The sequence below is a fragment of the Podarcis tiliguerta genome (genome assembly GCF_965153285.1).
Source record: "Podarcis tiliguerta genome assembly, chromosome: 9".
NCBI lineage: Eukaryota > Metazoa > Chordata > Lepidosauria > Squamata > Lacertidae > Podarcis > Podarcis tiliguerta.
Genome location: NC_139542.1, coordinates 49,965,808 through 49,981,691, shown reverse-complemented (window position 1 = coordinate 49,981,691; position 15,884 = coordinate 49,965,808). Strand labels below are relative to the sequence as shown.

At 41.7% G+C, this 15,884-nt stretch overlaps 1 protein-coding gene across 50 annotated transcripts in view; it reads left to right on the top strand.

Annotated features, from left to right (window-relative positions):
• The window catches only part of SORBS2 (sorbin and SH3 domain containing 2), a 181,727-nt gene that overhangs the window by 64,182 nt on the left and 101,661 nt on the right, over nucleotides 1–15,884 (top strand). For 6 of the 50 annotated variants that reach the window (XM_083457866.1, XM_083457848.1, XM_083457858.1 and 3 more), the window contains exon 1: nucleotides 9,054–9,407. The exons of 42 other annotated variants lie outside the window; for them this stretch is intronic. The gene's annotated coding sequence lies outside the window, so the exon portion shown is untranslated. Of the gene's footprint in view, nucleotides 1–4,622; nucleotides 4,729–9,053; nucleotides 9,408–15,884 lie in introns of those variants that run through there. 2 more of the 50 variants (XM_083457842.1, XM_083457860.1) reach the window with 2 other exon arrangements.

The following is a 15,884-nucleotide window of genomic DNA, read 5'->3' as shown; positions in this document are numbered from 1 at the left end:
TCAGCTTGAGTTTTACAAAAGCAACACCAAGAGACTAAAGAAAAGGAAGTTGAAAGGCAGCACTGCCACCCCCTGGACTGGTTGCAAGTAAGAAAGCAGGCAAGGCAAGGGATGGCTGAGGTCAAATGGATGGACCCATGGAGGCCATGCTCTTTCTCCCTGGCTGGGGGTGATTACCAGTTGCTGCAAACCGCAGGAAGGGTGTGTGATCTGGTCCTGCTTGTGGGCTTCTCACAGGCATCTGGTTGTCCACTGAGAGTGTAGAAAACTGGACTAGATGGGCCGTTTGTCTGACCCAGCAGGCTGTTCTTACATTCTTGTGGTTGATGGGGCAGTCCTCCATAATGGGCCAGCCTGCAGTGTGTGTGTGTGTGTGTGTGTGTGTGTGTGTGTGTAAGTACACTTTTGGATTCTCTGTATGTGGTTCTGATTTAGGCACTAAGGTTGAAAGCTTTTCCTTAGGGATGGGAGAAAGAATATCTTAATATAAAGGACACCCCTCTGGGCTGTTCTCTATCCACTCTACTTTTACTTCCTTGCAGTTGTCCTGAGCTGCTTTCTCTGTGACCTTCAGCGTGTTTATATGAAGCTTTCCCAGGTTACAATTTTAGTCATTTTAATGACTTGTAATAGTAATCCTCTGGCTAAGAATTAATTGTAACTTGGAGAGCAGCCTTCAGTATAAAAGCTAGGTATATTTACCTTTGTCAAGTACTGGAAGATCTAGGAGAATGTTCAAGAATTGGAGCTCCTGCTTTTATCTATGCCTGCATGTTTACAAAGCACAGGATAAAGGAAGGTATAATTATTCACGTGAGGCCTTGGCTATGGCCCAATGTGTTTCTTTAAAAAAGAAACAAAAAAACCTTTCAAATCGATGTTATACAATCGATTTTTTTTTCATTAGTGCTCTGTATACCATTGTTGTGATGATATGTGCCAAAAGAGCGTCCAATTGCTCTAGCTTGTTACATCAATATCAGAATGTGTTCCCTGGCCTGCATGCACACACATACCCTCGGAGAAGCTCTAAAAGACAAAAACAAATCCCAACCCAATAGCTGCTTTCAAAGTATGACAACAGAATAACACCAGAAAAGTGTCAAGTTAATTATCTCTAGCCAAAGGACTGAATCAAAATAATACCTATTGTACAATCTTTCTTTTGAATTTTCAACATGACCTGAAAGGGGCAACTTCATGAGTGTTCACTGTTCAGGTTTTTTTTCTTCATCAGCTTAGCATTCAAAAGGTTTTGGCTGTGATTTTTTTAATGTTAGTGATACTTTAGTAAAAGGAGCTGTTGTTCTCTAATGAAAATGGGAAGCAGACTTCCAGTACAGCAGAGGTTTTTCAAAGGCTAAAGTATGATCCTATTAGGGTCAGAACTCTTCTATCCCTTGGCTCAACTGCATCCATGTTGTTTGACTCCAGCTAACAGCTGGGGAAAATGCCTTCAACTTTGCTTTTTTCCTTTAAGCATAGCACATTTGAGACTAAGCATATTTAAGGCATGCTAACTTTTTCTTATACAGTGGTACCTCGGGTGACATACGCTTCAGGTTACATACACTTCAGGTTACAGACTCTGCTAACCCAGAAATAGTACCTCGGGTTAAGAACTTCGCTTCAGGATGAGAACAGAAATCGTGCTCCGGCGGTGCAGTGGCAGCAGGAGGCCCCATTAGCTAAAGTGGTGCTTCAGTTTAAGAACAGTTTCAGGTTAAGAACGGACCTCCGGAACGAATTAAGTACTTAACCCAAGGTACCACTGTAGCTCAAGTTCATATATTTATGTTTAACTTTCATGCTGATTCATTAACACCTTGTTAAGTTTGGCACATTTACTTTCAGGAACGTTGCACATCTAAGGACTATATTATTTTTTGCAAAATTGTGACTGCATTAATTCAGCCTGGTAAGATTAAGCTGGAGACTTCTTTGCTGCAATTGCCAAAAACAAACTAACTTACAACAGTGTTTAACCCCCTTTTAAAAAAAATTTCTAGGCAAATACAACAAACCAAACTGGATAATAACTTTTATTAGGACCAACCAAAAAGTCACAAAAATATGATAAGCTTATAAATTCTCTAGAACTCCTTGTCAGGCAAAACATTGCATGAAGCAAGGGGTGATGGGATGAGGAACTATTTGCTATTGTCAAGCTGTGTTAAAGGCACAGCAGCAGCTGGTATCAGTAAGGAAGCTTACATCTAGCATGCTTTGTCAAAAGCAAGTTTCTTAAAAAGTGCTATGAAGTACCACTATTATCCAGTAAGAAAATCTACCCCTCCGTTGGCTGTATATGCTTTTACCTCACAGTAGGTTGTGCATATACATCTGCATTGGGTTATCTGCTCTCATACAGTCATTCTAGTATAAACACCTGAGAGCATCAATGCTTCGATAATTTGTGAAGACACCTCAGACTTGACTGTGTGATTTAAACAGCAGTCAATCAAGTGAACAGCCTGAATTCCAGGCTTAACAGCTGCTCAGATAGAATCACACTTCAAACTGAATCTGGAGCAACTCCTGGTGAATGATGGCCCTTTAAGGATTTTAAGGCCACATACATAACTCTTCTACTAGTAGATGGGTATGAGCTTTGGCTGAAGTCCTCAAACCACTGACTTCAGAGTAGTGCACTGGCAGTCACCTGCTTCTTCTTCTTCTTCTTCTTCTTCTTTTGCAGTCCTTTTAGCCATAATTACAGGCCCTAAGGAGGTCTGGTTGGATTCAAAGAAGCTTCTGTTTAGGGATCTTGGTTCATTTTGCCCGCAGCAGACTGGGAGTTCCTGCCAAAATCTGCTTGTTTACATTAAAATTACCTTGGGATGTAAAAAAGAAAAAGATCATCTGCAGCACAAGTTTTTCACAGACTGGAAGGTGCTGTGATAGGGAGCTATCATTGCTCATGGTACATCTATTCCGTTCCCTTCCCGCTTCACCCAGGGTTCTCCTGGACTGTTGCTGTTTTCAGGATTCAGTTGCATACTGGCAAATTCAGGCAGCACAATTATAGTTTATTGGGAGTTCTGGCGGAACAAACCTACTTCCTCAAAAGATCTGATTTTTTGCTAAAAAGGAAAGCAACTGGAAAGTATGGGGTAACACTTGCTTTGACACAACATCATGTAACCACCCTGCAAACACATCAGAATGAATGCTAAATAACCAGATTGTCTGCAATAGGGGGATGTGTTTGTTCTCATCTTGAAAATTTATAAAGCCCTTTTGCCTCAAATTTGCTGTATTGAATCCTGGCGGCACCCCTAGTAATGATAGTTCTGTCACAGTTCTTCACAATTTGTGACCTGCGAAACTGAACTCAGCCCTCCATCCCTTGTATTGCAACCTATTTCAGACCTGGAATACCCCTGGTTTCAGTGTCTCTGGCCAGCACCAAAAAACAGGAGGTTTCTCAAGTTCTATTGTGGACTACGTTAGGGTTGCCATATTTCAAACAGTGAAAATCCAAACAGAAAAGTTGTTGAGCTTCTTTTGCCCAAAGTTGATGAGCTTTTTTCGGAGCAAGACCACACCAGGCAGTGCTGATGAATGCGGTATTCCAAATATGTCCAGATGTATTGTAACCCTAGACTACGATAAAGGATTTGGCTTAGTGGACCAGTCATAAATGGTGCTAGAAGTTGTAGGAGAACAAGACAATGAACAGGATGGTGATACAATGACTACTTCAGTTGACACAGGATTGTGTTTGCAATTGTTTAAGATAAAACCTATTTTGAAAAGAAACTACTTTTGCCATTTTTATGAACATTTATTGTTTGTTTACAGATAGTTGCCTTAGTGATATTTGTTGGGATACTGCCAGGGAGACAAAGTCCATCATGACTCCACGTCGTCTCCATTGCGATCCATCTATCTCCCGTAGATACAGTATCAGCAATTAGTGACGCAAGCTCCAGAAATAGCTTGCCACATTCCAGAGCTGATGCATGCTCTATCAGCAGAATTCACAGCAAAAGATGCACTCAGGAGAGCATTATTTACAAGTTTATTCAGCGTTGATCAGAACAAAGAAAACATGACTGCCTGCGTTGATGTCTCAGGCACAGAGAGAGAAACGAAAGCAATAGACAAAACATAAACTTCCTGTGAACAGGAAATACGCAGACTCTGTGACTCACAAAGCCTGCTCCCTTTTAAGGTGGAAATAAGGTTAGGAAATATCCTAACAATATTGTGTTGATTGCAAAAGCTCTAGGGGCAGCCATTTTACCAAATGTACTGTTTTGAGAATCGTAGAATTGTAGAGCTGGAAGGGACCATGAGGGCCATCAAGTTAGGATTCTGGCAAGACTGTCACCAATTCCCTTTGTGCCATCTATATTCTCTAGTAGTTCAGTACAGTTGTAGACTTCTGTCACCATCTATCTTAATGACATAAAACTGGCAAACTGGTGATTTTCTAAGCTAGCAGATTTGAACAAGAGTTTTGCAAGGCTGACTACATAGTTCCATTAGCATTCCGAAACAGCTAAATTTGCAAAGTTTGTGTGCCATTTTAGATTTCTGTTGCCACAGCTGTCAAATGAGGTTTCATGTCAAATGTATCCCTGATTGTTCCTTATTTTCTTGCACCTTAGGGTACCTTAGGGGTTTTTTTAGAAGTCTTGATTCAACTCATAAACATCTATCTGTATCATCAGCAAACCTGCATCAGCAACAAAGGGTCATTTGGAAGCTCTTAACATTCAGGTACCAATGTATCAGTTTAACAAATGTCGTTCAGTTAACTTGCCAATTAAGTTGTCCCCAAACCTAACACTCAGCTCCCCATCCACAGACTGACTACGGTATCCATTTTAGGTAAGCAGCTAGTTAGGCTTTGCCACATGGTCTGCATGGGGCTACAGTGTCAGGCAAGACCAGCAGTTTGTTGGTTCACAATATATGAGGTTTGAGGTGTCAATTTAGCTGGGAAAACATCTCTTAAGATCCCTGACAGAAAAAAAATATAGTGACTGAAGGCTGGAAATAAGTATTTAACTTGTGTTTGGTTTACAGAAAACAGATATTTGGAAAATTAACTTAATTTATATGTTAATTTTTCTTTTCATCAAAAGATGTACGCACACTATTAACCATATTATGGCTCCAGAAAGCCCCTGTTTTTTTGGCATATGTTTGGTTGTCCTGGGTGCTTAAAGCTGAATGATGGTCACAATTTGACATAATGTGCTTAGTGTCTCATATGATCTGTGGAGACCTACCTTCTTCCTGGATTAAAATTCCACCCTTGAGACAGGATTACTGGAAACCTTGAAGCTTAAAGTTCACAGGGAAGCAGGCAGAGACCAGCTTACAGCACCTTGAACAGCTACAAGAGAAGTTGTATTGGCAGGGAGTGAGAGCCACCTGAAGTCTTATGTAGGATGCCCAGGCTTGAAGCATGGTAGGCTCCACAATATAACATGTTAAAGGACTCTCCCGTTGATTTGTAATCTTTGGATTGTGTGATGTTGGAGAGGCAGAAGCACTGGAGGACTCATATTTTGATTAGTGATGATGACTGAACTGTTTGGAGGACCTTGAATGAAGCCCCAACAGTTCTCCCCTTACCACCACCAAGGAAGTGTCCTGAAACTTAGCCTCATTCAAGGCGTCCACCAAGCATTGGGATCATTGCACAGTGTAAATAGTTAGAACATAGTTAGAATAGTTAGAGAACCAGTGTGGCGTAGTGGTTAAGAGCAGTAGACTCGTAATCTGGTGAACCGGGTTCGCGTCTCAGCTCCTCCACATGCAGCTGCTGGGTGACCTTGGGCTAGTCACACTTCTCTGAAGTCTCTCAGCCCCACTCACCTCACAGAGTGTTTGTTGTGGGGGAGGAAGGGAAAGAAGAATGTTAGCCGCTTTGAGACTCCTTTGGGTAGTGATAAAGCGGGATATCAAATCCAAACTCTAAATGAAGGGCTGGTGAAACAGGGGGAATGAGTTTCCAGTGCTGGGTAGAAGGCCCAAGAAAAAAATTATACAGAAACTAGGGGCAGTAGTGATTGTATGCTGCGGGCAACATTGTTTGGTGTAGAAAAATAGGTGGCATGCTGGAAGGCCAAGTGAGAACAGATCCAATAATTCAGGTGGCCAAAGGAAGCAGGACAGAATTGACATTGGGCTGAAAAGTAGGAAATGGGTGAGGAAAGAGAATGAGGAAGCAAGAGAGAGTGGCTAGGAAGAGAGTATCAAAATCCCATAAAGACAGGATGGGGAGTGTGTGCTTGTCAGTGTGTAGGCAGGCAAGGGGAGCCCTTGGGGGCTTTTAGCCAGAGAGGCCAAACAGGCAATGGAGATTGCAGATGAATTTCATATATTGATTGAACTTGCTAAGCAAATGTTTGCTGCAGGTCTCTAGGAATGCATTATTTCAGCAGAGTGAGTGACAAAATCTTTATTGTTCAAGGTCAGCTGGAACCAAATCCTTTGTCTGTTGAGGAGTAAGCTGATTTTGCTAGCTATTGGTTCTTGACCCAAATAGATGTTTTCCCCCAGAACAGAGGCTACTTTTCAGTTATGACCAAAACGAAGGCTTACCAAGCTACTTTAATAAACTCCTGTTAGGAAATTGGAAGATGGCCAAAACTACACCCTAGAATAATCAAAACGTTCATCTTGAGCTGAAGCTTAACATGATCTGCTAAGGTCTTTTTTAAAGGAAGTTATTTAAATGTATGGATATGATGAATTCTGAAGGAATTACGGTACTTTAAAATCAAGAGTGAGTTTAGCAGCTTTCCTGTACCCTAACCACATTTTCCAAAATAAATATTCTTGCTAAAGCTGGCTATCCTCTGGTTTAATAACACGCATTATTATTTATTCATTAAACAAGGAAAATGCAGTCAGAGCTGCTATGCGAAAACACAGAAATAAGATGGTTCCTTGTTCTGAGGAATGCAGAATCTAAGCGAGTTTAGACTACATACTGTGGCCACGTGCCATTTGCTCTTCTGCAAAATAGCCAGCATACACAATTTAGACTATTTAGACATTATGCTAATAAACTGAAAAAGCTATCCCCTCCCTTTAAGCCTGAGTAGTCTCAGTAATAAATTGGGAACCATAGCAATTCACATGATACATTTCAAGGCTGTATGTTTGTGCTACGAGGAAAATTGGTGAATATGATTGTGTGATTGCAAGAATATTTGCACTCCGTTTTAGTTGCTGCCCCACAAAATAATGTAATGGATGTTACCTGTAGGAGGCAAGAAGGATAAAGAAGGAAGGATTTCTTGATTAAGTTTCACTGGGGCAGAAAAACAGTAAGTTCTGGACATAAGTTCTGCATGCACACCATTTGAATGGCAATGCCCATGAACTTTGGGGGACGGTCCCCACAAATATTTTATTGGGGGGTGAAGATCCCTTGGCTCCTAGGAATTGGCTCCTATGCTCAGCAGCTGGTGTGCAGATTTACACTGTCTCTGGCACTAGTAAGCAATGAATAGTAGGTATCAATAGCCCTGCCCTCTCCAGATTTGCCTAATTCCCTTTTTAGGCTATAAGAGTGGTAGTGAGTTCCGTAGTATGAGCATAGAACATTTATTCTTGCTTTTTCAATCTGCACCGTTGAGTGGATGATTCAATGGAACTTTGGCTAATGAATGGTTGTTTGTGTGTGGAACTGGAGCAATAAAATCTCTTGACCATGTTCTTCTGTACTTTAACCTGTACAGTGAGTACAGAAAACAGTTGATTCTCTTTCTAAGAATTATCTTGGGGAGATCACCTGAAGACTCTGAATTCACTGCTTCACAAATGCTTCCTCCTACATTAGTTGAGGGGGTTGCAGAAAAAAAACAAAAACTGACTTTAGTGCAGATCAGGATAAAATTTCTATAGGCTTTAGGGACAGAGAGAGAGAGAGAGGAGGATGAAATGTGTGTTTATATCTATCTGATTTTAATTGCTTTAATGAACTGTATGTTTTATTTCTGTACCTGCTTTCATTCATAGTAGGAGCACAGGACTGTCAGGTTTGGAATGGGTGCAAGGCAGCAGGGCCAGTCAAAGAGCTGATAGCCTTATTTTTTTTCCAAAATATGACAAGGGTGGAGTGGGTACTTTTAGTTTCTTTCCTGCAAGTATCCAGCACACAAAGGTAATTATGGATTACAGTTTGATAGTCAATTAGAGTTCAAAGGTGCAGCAAGGGTTGTTAGCCAAAACTCTCAGGGCAACAACATTTCCAACCTCCCAAAGACAATGCCATAGTTTTGGCAACATTCCATTGTTACTTTTGGAAAACTCTTTCTGACATTCATTCTTAGCATGTGTGTTGTTGTTGTTGTTTAGTCGTTTAGTCGTGTCCGACTCTTCGTGACCCCATGGACCAGAGCACGCCAGGCACTCCTGTCTTCCACTGCCTCCCGCAGTTTGGTCAGACTCGTGTTTGTAGCTTCGAGAACACTGTCCAACCATCTCGTCCTCTGTTGTCCCCTTCTCCTTGTGCCTCAATCTTTCCCAACATCAGGGTCTTTTCCAGGGAGTCTTCTCGAGAGCCAGTGTGGTGTAGTGGTTAAGAGCGACAGACTCGTAATCTGGGGAACCGGGTTCGCGTCTCCGCTCCTCCACATGCAGCTGCTGGGTGACCTTGGGCTAGTCACACTTCTTTGAAGTCTCTCAGCCCCACTCACCTCACAGAGTGTTTGTTGTGGGGGAGGAAGGGAAAGGAGAATGTTAGCTGCTTTGAGACTCCTTCGGGTAGTGATAAAGCGGGATATCAAATCCAAACTCTTCTTCTTTTTCATCATGAGGTGGCCAAAGTATTGGAGCCTCAGCTTCACAATCTGTCCTTCCAGTGAAGGACACTACTTAGCATGTAGCTGACCATTTTCACCTTATTTCATAGCCACATATCTTTCATTTATATTTCTGGGAATGAGATGAAGGATGGTGGCACTTAACCTGCTCAAAAATCCTGCATCCTGTGGAAGCTGGAAACAATGGAAAGCTTCTTGCTACACCCAGGGTGGTTTCCTGTAGTCACACTTGAGACACAAAACATAAAATTGCCCCTTGCAGAGAGGCTAGCAGTCAGACATCTGAAAGCAGCACAAGTTGAAATATTAAAGGGAGATGCATCTTGTGTGTGAGTCATCCAAACAAAACAGTGTGAAACCAAATAGTTACTAAACATACTGAGCCAAGAGGCAACTGACTGCTGCTGTGGATCAATATAGTTCAGTTTGTGTTGCCTCTACTGCTACATTCGTCAAAGTGAAAGCAAACGCTTCCGTGGACTTTTTCAGTACTGTGATTCTGGAACATAGACGGAAAATGATGTGGTGCCGTCTTTGCGAGAGTTTGGCAGTGATGATTTATATGGACACGGTGGCTTTTCTATGATAACCTGTGCACCTAGATTGTTATGGGTGAGTCTGTATTGCAGCCGTGACTTGTTTATGTTTTGTGCTTCCTTCGTTTTACTACTCTTTCCCCCATACCTGCCTTTTTTAAAAGGGTCTGTTCAGGTTTATAATTTTCTTTCTCTGTTTCATATGAAGATCTGTGATGTTGATTACTTTAGTAGCATAGTCAGTTATCTGCAGATGTAAATCCACAATTATTTAGAACTATAGTTCATATTCCTCAATCTTCATTTAGATGTGATTAAAGGAGATTCATGTTTATTTTTGAATACAGTACCGCAAAATAGGGCAGGCAAAGATTCTGGTAGGAACACCACCATAGAATTTTTGCAGTGCTGAAGGCTGGTGATGGAATTATCAAAATATAATGGTCAGTCTGTTTTTTCAGGTGGCTATATGTATCGCCACATTGACTGCCTGGAATATAATAAAACATCACTTGTCCTGAAATGGAGAGTGCAGTTCCCCCTCCCTGCAAAAAGCAGGATTTATTGCATCTTTATGAATGCAGTCTTTGCTGTACGGTTGTATTTTGAAGCTGTGTGGACTGAAGTCTTTAGTTTCTCACAATTAGAACACATTAAAAATATGCAGTTCAAAATTCACTATGTATCACTGGCTTGCTTTTTACCAAAATAATTTGTTGTGGCATAACTGGGAAAAGGCCATAACAGTGGGTATATCTAAATCCTATGCATAAGCAAGCTCCAATGATTCCAATGAAGTTTACTCCAAAGTAAGTGTGCATAGGATTGCAGCTTCAATGGCTTATCCAAATGATAATTCCAAATTTATACAACAGACTTCCACCACCCTGTAAGCTACAGCATCATAATATTAAGCAGTCCTTGGAAAATGCCGCCATTTTCACCAGTGCTCCAGAAAGTAGCATATATCACTCTGATATTCTTAAGGAAATACTGGTCTTTGACAGTTATTGTTGGTTGATATGTTTGAGAGCTCCAGACATACACTTCATAAACAGAGCATTCTGATCACCCCATAAATCATTAAATCTGCTCCCCAGAAAAGGAATGAAGAAGCATGCCAGTCTTTCAGTAACTGCCCCTGCTGCACAAATCAAAATGGTACATTTATTGGGCTGACGAGATCAAAGAATTGCTTCTGAGCCAATGAATAGCAAGTCCTCCATATCTCAGTGCTTAACTTGATTAATCAAGCAAAGTTCTCGTATTCCACCAGCCTTCAGACTGTAATACAAATGTCCTGCCTCAGCCTTCTCTGGGTACAAAGATATAACTTCTACACAATCACAGCTGTTCTGTCGCCTCCCGTCTGCCACCCTGTAATGTAATAGTATAATCTCCTCACCCCCTTCATTTTAATGCTGACAGGCCATTACAGTTCGTGATTTACCCAAGCATATTAACCATAACCATGTTATGCTGTGGGTGCCTGCATATGATTTATTATCAGATAGTAGTCATTTCTATTTACATAGTCACTTAAGTATTTTGAATTACTACCTGCGGAGAACCGGGCCCCCTTCCATTTATACCCACCTTTCTGAGCTATAAGGAAAAAAGATCTCTACTGTTTAGAGGGGGAAATGCTTATATCACAGGAAGGGATATTTGATCACTTGCAAAAAATGTCCTGATGACCTACAGATCCTTGAAGAATATCAAAGGAAGGCTGTGTCTTTCATGGCATTTAGCCATGTACAGAGGTAAGAAAGCATACTTAAGTTCTAGTGATTTCAGTGGGGTTTTAAGCATATTAACTGTATTCTAGGTTGTCTCCATTGAGCAAAATCCAAAGCTCTGTCAGCTTGGTTGCTCTCACAGGGCATTGCACCCTTATTTCCCAATTCTTGTAAACAACTCTCACATATTTTGCCCTAGCAGTGCCTTTTTCACAGGATTGTTTTCACATAATGTAAACAAAGGCTATATCCCGCATCTGGGAAAATCCAGAATGCCTCAACAGGTTTTGTAATTTCAGGATGGATTGAGGTTGTGCAGGTGTCACACTGACATTTTAAGGGTATTAGATCCATGGCTCTGTCAGTGCATGATGTGACACTTTACAGGGCAAGAAGTGCAAGTAGGTAGATACATCTTTTGTAATGTGACATTATTTTGTGACCTGGTTTTGTAATGTGACGTTATTTTGTGACCTGGTTTCTGACAGAGATCAATAAACAGAACACAAACACACAACCCCAATACATATACATTAGTTCTATATTGTACTCACAAATATGAGCATATACTATTATTAAAACAGAAAAAAACTCCAACACCAAACGCTTTCCTCAAGAAATTAAAAACTACCTGCATATGAACTTGAAAAAGATATCGTATTGACATGGTTGATTACTGATACTCCAGTGTTAATGACTATTTTATGGTTCGCTGTAATAAACACCTAAGTTGTACTTTTCAGGATAATTCTGTGTGCAGAGAGAGGGAGGGAGAGAAACCTTTAGCAGGGAAAGTCCTCATTGGTGACTTCATAGTGCTAACTGGTCTTTGCTTTCCCCATAATTAGTTTAGAAAAAGAAGAAGATGTGCTATGTATTTCACATCTAGTTTGACTGTCAGATGCTCAATATGGTTTTGCCTATGACTGCATACAAAGTAATGTCTTTCTTCTTCTTTGGCAATCACTTGTAGCTGAGTAAGATTGTCTTCCGCAAACACGGTTTTAACAATGAGTCCATGACTATGGAGTCCAATTCTGGATCCACATGTCCTTCCACAGTGGGGACATTGGTTTCTGGGCAGGAGTTGATCATGGTGTGGATTTGCCAAGCGTGCCTTCCTCTTAGCATGTTTCTCCCGTGCGTCCTGAGTTCGTGTGTCTTAAAAGTCCATGGCACCTTTGGGTAAAGGCTGTTCTCCAACTGGAGCGCTCACAGGCCAGTGTTTCCCAGCTGTCAGTGTTTATACTACATTTTTTTAGATTTGCCTTGAGACAGTCTTTAAACCTCTTTTGTTGACCGCCAGCGTTACACTTTCCGTTTTTAAGTTCAGAATAGAGTAGTTGCTTTGGAAGACGATCATCAGGCATCCGCACAACATGACCAGTCCAATGAAGTTGATGTTGAAGAATCATAGCTTCAACACTGGTGATCTTTGTATGTGTAGCACAAATGTAGGGTGTGTTTTTTTCTCAGTCCAGAATCATTCACACTCATCCTCAACATGCTGATTTCAGATCCTGCCACCCCTAAGGGTGGCTGTGGTTACTTGCCGCACATTTGAAAACCTACCACATTCCACACAGATTCCCCAGGCGAATGAAGAAGGAAGTGGTGGTTGCAATCTTGGTAAATGCTTACCCACAACTTCGTTGGGCAGGTGTGGAGACCCACAGACAGACCATTACTGTGACTGCCCATTGCCAGCGCTCCGTCTGCTTCCAGCCATACCTGTGCTCCTTCTTTTTTGGCTTGTCCCTCCCTGTGTTTCCAGCTGCTGGCTGGCCCCATCAGCAACTTGCCTTCCAACCCATCTTACCACATCAGACTTGACTGTGTAGCTGCCTCCTGCCCAAGCCAGCCCCTCTTCCATACAGGTGTAGCCCAAGTGTCAACTCTGTTTGTTACTATGTCATTAGATGCAGGGTAAAAAAGAATCAATCTGCAACGAGCTTTTGTTTTGTGAATGATGCACTTTTCTCAAGAAGTGCTTTTTGGGTGCGATAAAATATGCAGCAGAACTAGATTATATGTGGACTGTGTATAAAAAACAAACACTCAGTCTCCATTGTTTCTAGAATAAAACGCTGTGTGTACACAGCCTAAGAGATGGGGATTAAATACAACAGTTTTCTTAATTAGTGAGGATGCTTTCCTGAATGGATTAATTATCTGCAGGGTGGAGTCTGAGATCGGTGCTTTTTAAGGGTGTATGTGAGAAAACAGCCTTTTCCCAACTGATGAAGGAAACATGCAGTTTTAGAGATGATCAGACAGAGAAGAGAGAGAGCTGTACATTGGTCCAAGCTGAAGGCTCTTTTGGACACTGTTTGGGGATCTGGAGCAGGACTTGTGGCTGTGCTGTGTGCTGAGGGACTTGGTATACCTCAGCTATGGTCCTCCTATATATATTTGTGAATAAAACATGACAAATATAATAAAAGACACTGTAAGTCTCCATTGCATGTGTTCTCTTATCCTATGGTGGCTGAATGCCTTAGCACTGCCCACAGACTTCCCCTTATTGAGGAAGTAGAGAGCATTAAGAATAGACAAGCATTTCCTCTTGCGTGTCTGACTGCCCCCTGTTCTGATTCAGCCACATATTTCATCTATACTGCTGAACACTGTATTTCTATAGGGACCCCAACTTCTTGCGGGCATTTTCAGATTGCTCTCTGTTCTTTTAAATAACATGCCATTGAATAAGCAGTTATCAACATCTCTGGAGGTTGTGGTTCAGTTCTTCTTGCTGATTGGATTGCTGTTTTCATCTCTTGGACAGCTCCTTCTTGTCCTTTCCCCTTATTTTCCCTCAGAAGATTCTCCCTCTCTGTGTTTTTTCCTCTAATGCTAATGGTGCTTTGAGCTTCTTCTGCCACAGTAGCACCAGCATAAAAAGTGGAACAGGGAGTATATAAAAATGGGCCTTCCTAAATGGCTTTTGCCCTGTATACCTGAAAGAAAGTCTCCACTCCCATCATTCAGCCTGGACACTGAGATCTAGCTCTGAGGGCCTTCTGGCAGTTCCCTCATCACAAGAAGTGAGGTTACAGTGAACCAGGGTCTTCTTGGTAGTGGTGCCCTCCCTCTGGAACACCCTTCTGTCAAGAAAATAAACAACTACCTGACTTTTAGAAGACATCTGAAGAAAGCCCTGTATAGGGTTGTTTTACTGTGTTTGATGTTTTAATTTCCTGGAAGCCACCCAGAGTGGCTGGGGCAGCCCAGTGAGATGGGTAGCATATAAATTATATTATTATTATTATGTGGGAGTTTTGAAAATGTGCATAAGAGGCAATGTGAGAGAAGTGTATAAAGTTATGCATTTTGTGGAGAAAGTGGTTAGAGAAATGTTTTTCTTCCTCTCTTATAACCTTAGAACTTGTGGACGTCCAGTGATGCTGAATGTTGGCAGGTTCAAGGCTGACCAAAGAAAATGCTTGTTCACACAGCGCTTAGTTAAACTCTGGAATTTGCTTCCAGAAGAGGCAGTGATGACTACCAACTTGGATAGCTTTAAAAAGATGAATAGACAAATTCATAGAGCATAAGGCTACTAAACCTGATGGCTATGTTCTACCTCCCCAGTAGGAGGTGACAATGCTTCTAAATTATACCAGTTGCTGGAAGCCTCAGGTGGGGAGAGTGTTGTTGTGCTGAGGTCTTGCTTGCAGGCTTCCCATTTGCATCTGGTTGGCCACTGTGAGAAAAGGATGCTGCACTAGATGGGCCACTGGCTTGATCTAGAAGACTGTTCGTAGATTCTTACTACACTTGTTGGCATGATACTACGCTCGTGTTCTGTGATTTTCCGATGTGCAGTAATCAGCATGGGGATTGGCACAATCATCACTGTAGATCTTCCAGGTATCGACATGCTCAACACTCCCCAAGGCCTTCATCTGGAAGTGTCCTTAGATTGTGAGTGTCCACCATGCTTTATGAATATCCGCTCCACGTTTATTGACCGCTGCTTTTAATGAGGTGTTAGCTAGGATGTCACATTTTTCTGCCTTGTGATAAATTCTGAAGCAATGTTGCCACTTGCAGGATCTATTAGATACCTCGGTTCTCTGCTTTTAGTATTCTTTTTTGTCTCTCAGCAGTTTTTCAGTGCATTAATTCACAGTTAGGCTCCACTGGTTTACAGGATTCTGTTTGGAGATTGGGCTGTCACACTCTGCAGAGAATCAATTTATTTTTCAAATCCATGTACTTAAGACGCAGATTAAGCTATTAAGAAGCATGAGAAGATCATTTAGCAAAATACCTTTTCTTGACAATATTGCCTCAAACAGAAGAAACCCTCACTCTAATTATGCTAAATATCACAAATAGCATGGTCCTTCAAATGGAAGAGCATTTCTATTTTGGCTAATCATTCAATGCCAATATATGTACTGCTTTTGAAAGAGTGCTGCTAGATGAGCATAGATGGAGAGATGAGCCCACTGCAGATCTACATCCATACTTTTGGGGCCACACACCTGTTGGAAGTGCAACAGCAGTAATCATTCAGTTTGTCACTTAAGGGTTAATTCTGTCCATGTTAAAGGCAGCTAACCAAGAGGTTGTGGTGGTGCTGCTGATGCTGTCCAGGAGTGCCAACTTAGCCCCACAACCATGGGTGCCCAGGGCTGTGGGTGCTATGCAGTGTGCATGGCCCTGGCACTGAAATTTGTGGGTGCCTGACCCCTTCATGGGGAATTTTGTGGGTGCTCAGGCACCCAGGGCCCCAGGAAGTTGGCATCTATGGCGCTGGCAGTGCTTACCAGCCAGGCAGACTGCTATGATGTTTACTGGTTGTGCTG